This window comes from Lycium barbarum, chromosome 4 (assembly GCF_019175385.1).
Source record: "Lycium barbarum isolate Lr01 chromosome 4, ASM1917538v2, whole genome shotgun sequence".
Taxonomy (NCBI): domain Eukaryota; kingdom Viridiplantae; phylum Streptophyta; class Magnoliopsida; order Solanales; family Solanaceae; genus Lycium; species Lycium barbarum.
The window spans coordinates 85,523,498-85,532,630 of NC_083340.1; positions in this window are offsets into that span (position 1 = coordinate 85,523,498).

A 9,133-nucleotide genomic window follows, 5' to 3' on the forward strand; every position below is an offset into this window, starting at 1 on the left:
AAGAAAACTGGAAAAAAATCCCCGGGATCTAGTCTAGACAGGTACAAGAGCTCCTTTTACACACAGATAAGCAAAATAAATGACACAGCCTCTGCCTGGAATGATATGAGCAAGGCTATAGGAAGATGTCCGGTAATTCACAACGAGAAACTTCAACTTAAAAGCTACAACACATCTACACCCAAAAGGGATGTAGCAAGAGTAGTATCAGTACACTACACGTACTGTTAAGCATCATAGGTCGACTGAGATTAGTTCAAGAAACACAATTTAAGATCAACGAGATAAACAGATAAGTCAACGTGTACCCTCAGGACTGCCAATATAGATAGTTATCCCAATACGAACTCACCTCTCTAACTCCTAGTTATCTCGGTTCTCTTATTTCCACAGTCTTACTAGTCATTTGACTAGTCAAGTATAGTTCTAGTTCGTATTTCCTTTTAGGGCCAAATAATTAAGTCTTATCTCATTTTTACACTAACGTTTACTTCTTGATTATTATCCTTAGAGCTTACTATCGAGTTCACTCGCTGGAGTATGAAGTATCCACAAAACATAATCACCACACTTCTATCAACACTGGAACTCTCTAAATCCGTCAGACTAAATGCCGAACTCTGATACTTAACAATGGATTCTTACTCCAACACCTCCATGAATGATCAGAACTCTTTAGACAGTACAACACAATTATGTGAGATGTACAGTGTAACGTAATAGAATGACAGCGTATAATATGATGATATGAAGGTATGTAATGCAATGCAAATGGAATGCAATGCAATGCGGTGCAACGACCAAAGACACACTGTACAGACATGCTAACTGGTGTCATTACCCAGTAGTCATGACCTGCAGGGGACCTACGGTGTCCATGTACCACTCATTCCGGATTCACTCCTCGAAACCGAGCCACATTCAAGGCCACATCCTCACTTCCGATCAAATGTTCCTTTTCATATACGTAAATATATTGTCATAACCCAACCCCGTGGGCCATGACTAGTGCCCAAGCTGGACACTCGTATACATACTATAGTCAACTGAATTTAAGAACAATATGGGAACTTGCAAAAGAACTCAAAAGGTTGATAACGTCGTCATAAATATGTATCCAGATAACCTGTCTCCTGAGGAGTCATAACTAATCAAATTATAATATGATACGCAAGCCGACAAGGCTGCCATTACATGTCAATACCATACGCAAGCCGACAAGGCTGTCACGACATATCAATACCATACGCAAGCCGACAAGGCTGCCACTACAGCCGAACATATCCAAAGCACATCGTATAGACATAGCTGAACAGAACTTATATACAACCCACACACATGTCTACAGACCTCTAAGAGTATCAATGGGGAAATATGACGGGACAGGGCCCTGCCGTACCCCTGGATAAACATATATACATAAACATCGAAAGATCTGTACCAAAAGTCTAGGTTCCGGAACAATGGAGCTTTCCAAGACAGCTGAGTAGAAATCCTAAGCTGGAGGATCACCAAATTGAGTATCTGTACCTGCGGGCATGAAACGCAGCCCCCCGAAGAAAGGGGGTCAGTACGGAATATGTACTGAGTATATAAAGCATGTGATATAGTAAAGAGGATCATAACTGAAATAGAGATCACAGGAGACAAGTATGACATTCAAAATACCAATACACTTACCTTATGAAATGTAACTCATGCATATCAATATCATATATCATACCCGGCCCATTATGGTACTCGGTGAATAATGTCATCACATGCTATCATTGGCGCCATAATCACATCATCATATCATCATATCATCATATCATCACATCATCATATCATCATATATATATATATATACCGTACCCGACCCTCTAGTGAGGGACTCGGTGAACAATGCAGTGAAACTGTGCACGAAAACATACCTGGCCCGGGACTCGGTGAAAGATATATTGAGGCATGCACGAGCAGAGTAGTGAGCAACCGTATGCAAACTAAGTCATAGCTGAGACTCGATAGAATAATCAAGATGAACTATCATTTGAAAATCAAGACAATAATCATATCAAGTACCCTTCGAATGTCACAATGGATTATATCAAAATAGAACTTCTGGAATCATAGACACGTATCGAGACACCATGAAATAGCTTCTGGAAATCAAGAACATTAGCCATTCTAGTGGCTCTAAGAATAGGAGCTTCTTTGGAGTCATATATACGTCGTCTGTTTGTTTTATAAAGATCATGCCAAAAAGAAGGAAGGGTTAGCTTTACATACCTTTAACGCTTATCCGCGATACAATACGTATACGCTGCCTGAAGTGTCTCAACCTATATTAAAACGTCAAGACTATGGTTAAGCTATGGAAAGGCATAAAACGTACTTCAACCTTAGTAGCTTATTTCTAGAGGATTGGGTGGCATTCCCCTTATATTGTTCACTTACCTCCCTTTCAAGCCAATAAATAAACGACCAAGTCAACATCAACAACCACACGTTCAAATAATATATCAAGACTAGCTACGACATGATTCAATAATACTCCGAATAGCCCGCATAACATTCCAATCAGTCCACACATCACAATATTCAATAACCGATAACATGACGGCTACGACATATTCGAGTTACTCTTAATAATCTATGGCCATAACACTTTATCGAAACGACTTTATAATAGTTCAACCATTACAACCACACAACGCATAATCTCAACTACACTTAATCATCCAATTCAAACAAGAACCACAACACGCCCCTAACAACCCATAAAACAAATACAACTTCAATTTTAAATATCAAATACCTTCACCTTCATCACATAACCCATGACAACAATAACGACCACCGTAATCACACTTAATTCACCATTTTTAAGTTACAACAGCCCCCACAAGGCCCAAATAGCAACTTAGCATCAACACACACAATTTCACATCTACCAAATTATACAAGGTCCAAATCACCTCTAAAACATGTAGGAGAGAATTAAATCTTACCTTAGCAAGCTTGAGTTGATCAAGAACTACCATGGATGTTGTAATATCTATTTCTTTCTACAATTGAACTTGAGAAATTATCAATTCAACTATGTAGAGGGGCTGGCCATAAGCTTGCTCCAAATGCTGCAATGGTCGTGAGCTTTATGAGCTCCCATAGCCATGGCCGAACTCTCTCTCTCTCTAGCTTAATTTGTGTGAAGATGAATTGAGGTTTTGTTGATGAATTAGTCATCAACTTGACTTATATAGGTAGCTTAACACATTGACACATACCCTCTCCACTTGGCATGTCCTCATTCATGCTATTTTTTTATTAATAAATCAGGTGGGGCCCACTCAAGGTGTAATTAACTTAATTAATCATTAATCCCCGCTTAAAAATCTAATCATGGTTAGTTAATCCCTAATCTCCACTAATATTTCTACACCAATTGAATTTTACAAGCCATCGTGCACTTATTAAAAATCGGGGATTAAAAGCCCTTGTCTCATATCCCAAAAATAATCTTGTCTTGAACTTATGTCGATTAGCTTACGAATAATCTGACGTGCAAAAATACGGGGTATAACATTCTTCCCCCCTTTAGAACATTTTTCCTCGAATGTTAAAATGGTCCTGTACTCCCAATACTTCCTTAAATGTCCTTTTACTGAATTATATTCTTCACATGACTCCTTCGTCGGTCGATTTCCTTCAATCTATTATAATGCATTTCATATTTCTACGTAACCATTCCCGTAATATTTCCTCTTTTTGTTGCTTCTCGAGGTAATAATTCCACGTCGTTGTTTTTACTCTCCTCGTTAACAGTTGTATTGCGAGCTCTTCTGCTAAAATGTTACTCTCCCTCTTGTCTGCATACTGTTAAGTTGTACTGTCACTGACTAATTCGGACTTGTATTCATGGTGCACTTAGTCATAACTCGACTGTTTCTTCTTCTATAGTTACTCCCTTAAGATGATATATCATTCACTTCACTTTACCTTCTAATCTTTAAATAAGATCTTGTAATGCGCAGACATCCCTCATTGATTTATTAGGCTTTACAACCCTTGGAGTATTTCATACCTCCGGTAACTTGTAGACCCTTCGCAGATTCTACGAATAAAATGACATTTCCCAGGGTGTAACATTATTTTACTCCAATAACCTTGCTTTGCTCTACTGTTACAGTCCGTATTCTGGAATCTTCAGCATTATGTGTCCCTCTTCGACTTTCTTTTAAAGGTTTTTAACTGTCACATTGCTTTTAGCTCTTAATCTCAATCCTTAGAGTTGGCTATCAAGTAGCGCTGGAGTTTCCTCATTTTATAACTTTACATAGCTGCTCTGTGATCTGACTATCATTAACTGGTATAATTATGAAATAATTTCTTTTGATTTGACATATAAATTCACTGTCATCCAGTAACCCGCTTGTTCTGATCGTCTCGCTTAAACCATTTCCCTTAATCCAACTTATAACACTTTGGGCATATTATCTCGTGTCATTTCTTTATCTTTTACTTCAAACTCTTCTATTGCCCCTTTACTCAGATTTTGCTCTTAGTCCCCCTATCACGCATCATGCGTAAGTGCTCAAATGAGCCCAAGAGATATCTTAGCGTCGTCTCAGTAGTCTTTATGCAGACCTTACATTCTTCTCATGTATCTTTCAATTGATATCGGGGCTCAACTATGGATTTTGCCCTCAATACTAATCCTATCTCGGTACTTTGGTTCAAACCATCTTACACCTTTCCTTAATGTATCCAAAATATTGCAATCGCATTGTTATTACTGAATCCTTACTCTTCTTATCAAGTACTCACTTGGTCTCATTCTTAGCATACAAATAGTCGTAGGTTGAATAACTATTCTTGTACAACTTGTATAAAATATATCCAATCTTAGTCCTAGCTTTTCCTCCTCCCGGTTCATTCTGCTTTACATATCTCATCCGTATTAAAACTCGCTCGTAGCCTATCTCATCATAAAACTTGCTCGTAGCCTATCTCATCATACTCCTTTCCTTTCTTTATTCACCCCTTTGATTTTCTCATATTCTACTGTAGGAGATTTTCTATCCCTTCCCTTTGCTACTTATAAGTCACAATATCATTAGCAAACAACTCCGTTGCCAACATCTTAACCTCTAATCCAGTATAGCATCGCTATCCTTTACAATATCTCTTAAGTTACTCGTTACCATTCTCTTGTCGTATTCTTCCTTTTTATAAGCACCCACTTTGGAATGCCATATCATTCAAGATCTTTACAGATGCTTCTCCGCACCATCTCAAATATCATCCTGATTTCTATCCATTCATTGCTGGCGTTCAGATCTTACTAACTTGTCCCAGCGAGGGATCTCACTTAAAGTTTAAGCATTCATATCAAATACATTGTAGTGTCAATTGTTTCCATCTTACACTTGCATTTCTCTCACTCGCTTCCCCCCTTAAGGGTGTACTTATACCATTATCTGTTTATATTCTGCTCTATATCTCTATTGCCAATCTCAAATTCATCTGATCTCTTTTCCAATTCACTTGGTATACTGTACCATATCTATGTCCTTCTTTATAATATATAACTTTGATTATTCACATATGAAACCTTAATCAAAATCAGGAAACAACGAGGACCTCTCGATATATAGTACAAAATCTCATCTGATAATCTGTAGTCGAGTAATGCAACCAATGTAGTAACTCACCCAAGGCCACGTTCTGTTTACTCCAATCAACAATTAATTAGCACTTATAGTCGTTTCAAATTCTCAATTAGGTAGCATTTATATTTCGATGATAAGTGTCCACAGTTCTCTCGTAAAATTATCTTTATCCCAACCTGTATCATCTGTTTCCTTTAATAAATTTACACTGCATTACTTGTTCCTCGGGCCTACAGCCCTTGTCCCTTACGGATTTCAATGTTTCCGAGGTGAAGTCATATATACGCAATACTCAATTATGCCTTATGCTCACTTGCCCTTGTTGTGTACCCGGTACCGACTTCTAATTTACTCAAATTCATATCGGGTTCATCTAAATGACAATCTTATCTTATAACCTCATCGTTATACTATACCTTTAAGCTCGTAGCTATATATTTCCCTTTCGTTCTATACCTATACTCAATAAATTATGTCTATCTTGGGTGCTTCCTTTAGTATTCCCTTACCATTTCTCCAGTCTATGTCCATCCTTTATTTTGTGCACGAGGAATCTCATGCTATCTCTGTATCCTTCGGAAAACACTACTTCGGTATAATCCCTTTCTCATTCTCAAAACATATTCTGTTCATCCCTATTTGTTCTTATCATCCCAGTCATCTTTGGCACTCATTCTGCCTCGTTGCTCATCTTTCTATAATTTAGTCTTTCACAATTCCGTCACTTATATTACTCGTTTTCTCGACTATACATGTCATAACCTATTACTAGACTGTTATCCCGCTCGCTTTCCTCTTGTTTCCTTCCTTCAATTAACTCCTTTTTTTCTTGTGCTCACTTTCATTTTCGTTATCACATAATCTTTATTCTAATTTTTTCCTATAGAAGAACTCTATAAGTCTTTGTTATTCATTCTATAGCTCGCCTTAATACTTTAATCACATAGATCACGTCATATCTTTTAGTCACTTCCTCGCTAGACTTTACTCATTTTCATAACAACCCTTATGATATTCACATTACATCCTGTTCGTAATCAATCCTATAGCGTAACATTTCTTAACCTTATTCATGACTCTTACTATGATTTAATTACACTCTGTGGAGTAGGCGTACTTAACCTTTCCCCTTATCTGATCAATCATTTCCTTAATATCTCACAAGCTGTCTTTTCAACATATCCATATTCGTCACAATTCTTCCTCCTCCGTACTCTTGTCTCAATCATACCATTACTCTTTTTAACTATAAACTCATCGTAATTTATCCCTGCTTATCAATTCACTCGATACCTCAATAAAACGTTCGGTTAAGATTTTCCACCTTTTTCTAAATCATCCCTTAGTGTCACAAGCCCTTTCTAATTTATCCTAGCATTTCGTCAACAACGCATGAAACACATGATCTAAGACAGCCCACAAGATTGAGTTTTCCTTCTACAAATTCCATCTCCAATTAGTTGATTAAGAACTAATAATCTCAAGGACATAAAGATATGATGAAATGTTACCTCAAGAACACAAGAACGCTCCAACTTTAAGATTACGTCACCATGAAGCATCCTCCAAAACCACCACCAGAAGAAGAACTAAAATCCAACAAGCACCACGGGACTTCTAATGCTTGATTCACATAGTTTACCATCAGATTCGTTCTTGGGTCATGAACGAACTATTCAGTTCATAAACTACTTGCTGTATGCTTTATACTCTTCAAATAATAGTGAAACTTAATTGTGGACTGTCACGACCCGGCTAGGGGGCCGCGACGAGCACCCGGTGCTACCCCACCCGGGCACCCCTTATCGTACATGACATAACATCTAAGCGAACCATAAATCAAATCAAGCATTGTGGTCATTAATCAGGTTAGTCCCATTGGACGACCATCATCATTTAACATAACATTGGCATCTATGCCACGTCAAATGTACAAGGCCGACGAGGCCAACAAAAGATATACAAACATAGGCCGACATGGCCAAACATCTCTACCCACATACATATGACTACGAGCCTCTAAGAGTGTGACATATCATATGAGCGGGACAGGACCCCGCTATGTCCATAATTATATACACAAAAGAATGAGTACCTAAAAGCTCTAGCTCCGAAGAAATGGAGCTCTGCTATGCAATCTCTGGATAAACAGCTATGGATCAAGTCTGTCTCCCGGTGCACCTGCGGGCATGATGCAGCGTCCACAAATAAAAGGACGTCAGTACGAATAATGTACTGAGTATGTAAAGCGTGATCAACATCGATATAGAGGCATAATAAGAAACATATGAAATATCATAGGAAAGGAGACATTATTATCGTCATCATGGTACATACTTGCTTTTCCATAGGGACTTCTCATTTCTAATACGTGTCATATGCACATAGTCTTATCACATTCATATTGTATACATAGTCATATCATCTACATAGTATTTACATATCATACCCGACCTCGTAGGATCGGTGTTTCATACATACTTGGCCAACCAAGGCTCAAGATCATACATACCTGGCCCTACCAAGGCATCAGGGTCATCCGTACCATCTGCAGAGGTGTGCGCGCGTTTCGTAATCGTATACATACTTTATACATAGTCATATACATATATTCTTACCCGACATCATAAGCTCGGGGTCTTATCATAGCCCTTCATAGGCACACATATACATATATAATAGCTCGTAAGCATCTCTAATCTGATTTTACTCTCATCATCATTACTATCCTCATCATTATCGTTACATCTACATTATAGACTTACTCGTCATACGAGGAACATAGTATAATCATAGCACATATCAAGGGTCGTGAGCTTATGAGCTCGGAATGTCAACCATGTGAAGACAACATACTCATATAGAGGGATTAGGAATTTGGCCAAGAACCATGCCTTAGGAAAGAAGGGTTAGCCTCACATACCTCTTCGTCGAACTATTCTACACTTGTGCGTACTCCTTCGATGCTCAAGTTTCTACCTTCATTTAATATTATAACAATAGTCATTAGTCATTCATATTATCCACATTCTTCATTTTACCCTCCATTGACCATTTTAGCATATACTTCTACCATCAAAGTATTTCAACTCCCCAATATGTTAACCAACATATAAATATCATGAATCTTACCTTAGATGATGTAGGAACAAACTTTGGTTGATAATACTTCACTTTGAGCAAAACCCTAGTTTTTCTCCATTTGCACTTCTTGAGTTGAATGGTATTTAATGGCTTGCTTACACTTGATTCACTTATTTATGTTGTTGGAGACTTATAATCCTTGAAAACTTATGAAATAAATGTAGAGAGATGATTCTAGAGAGAAGTGGTGTAATGTAGAAATGAAATAAATCAAGTCTTGGTCCTCATATTTAATGAATTGAAAATTTGTGCTGAGGTGAACAGTGGTCGTCCATGGAGGTTTACGGTCCGTACTGCAGTTTACGGACCGTCCCTCGTGGTCATCTTTAACCTTAAGC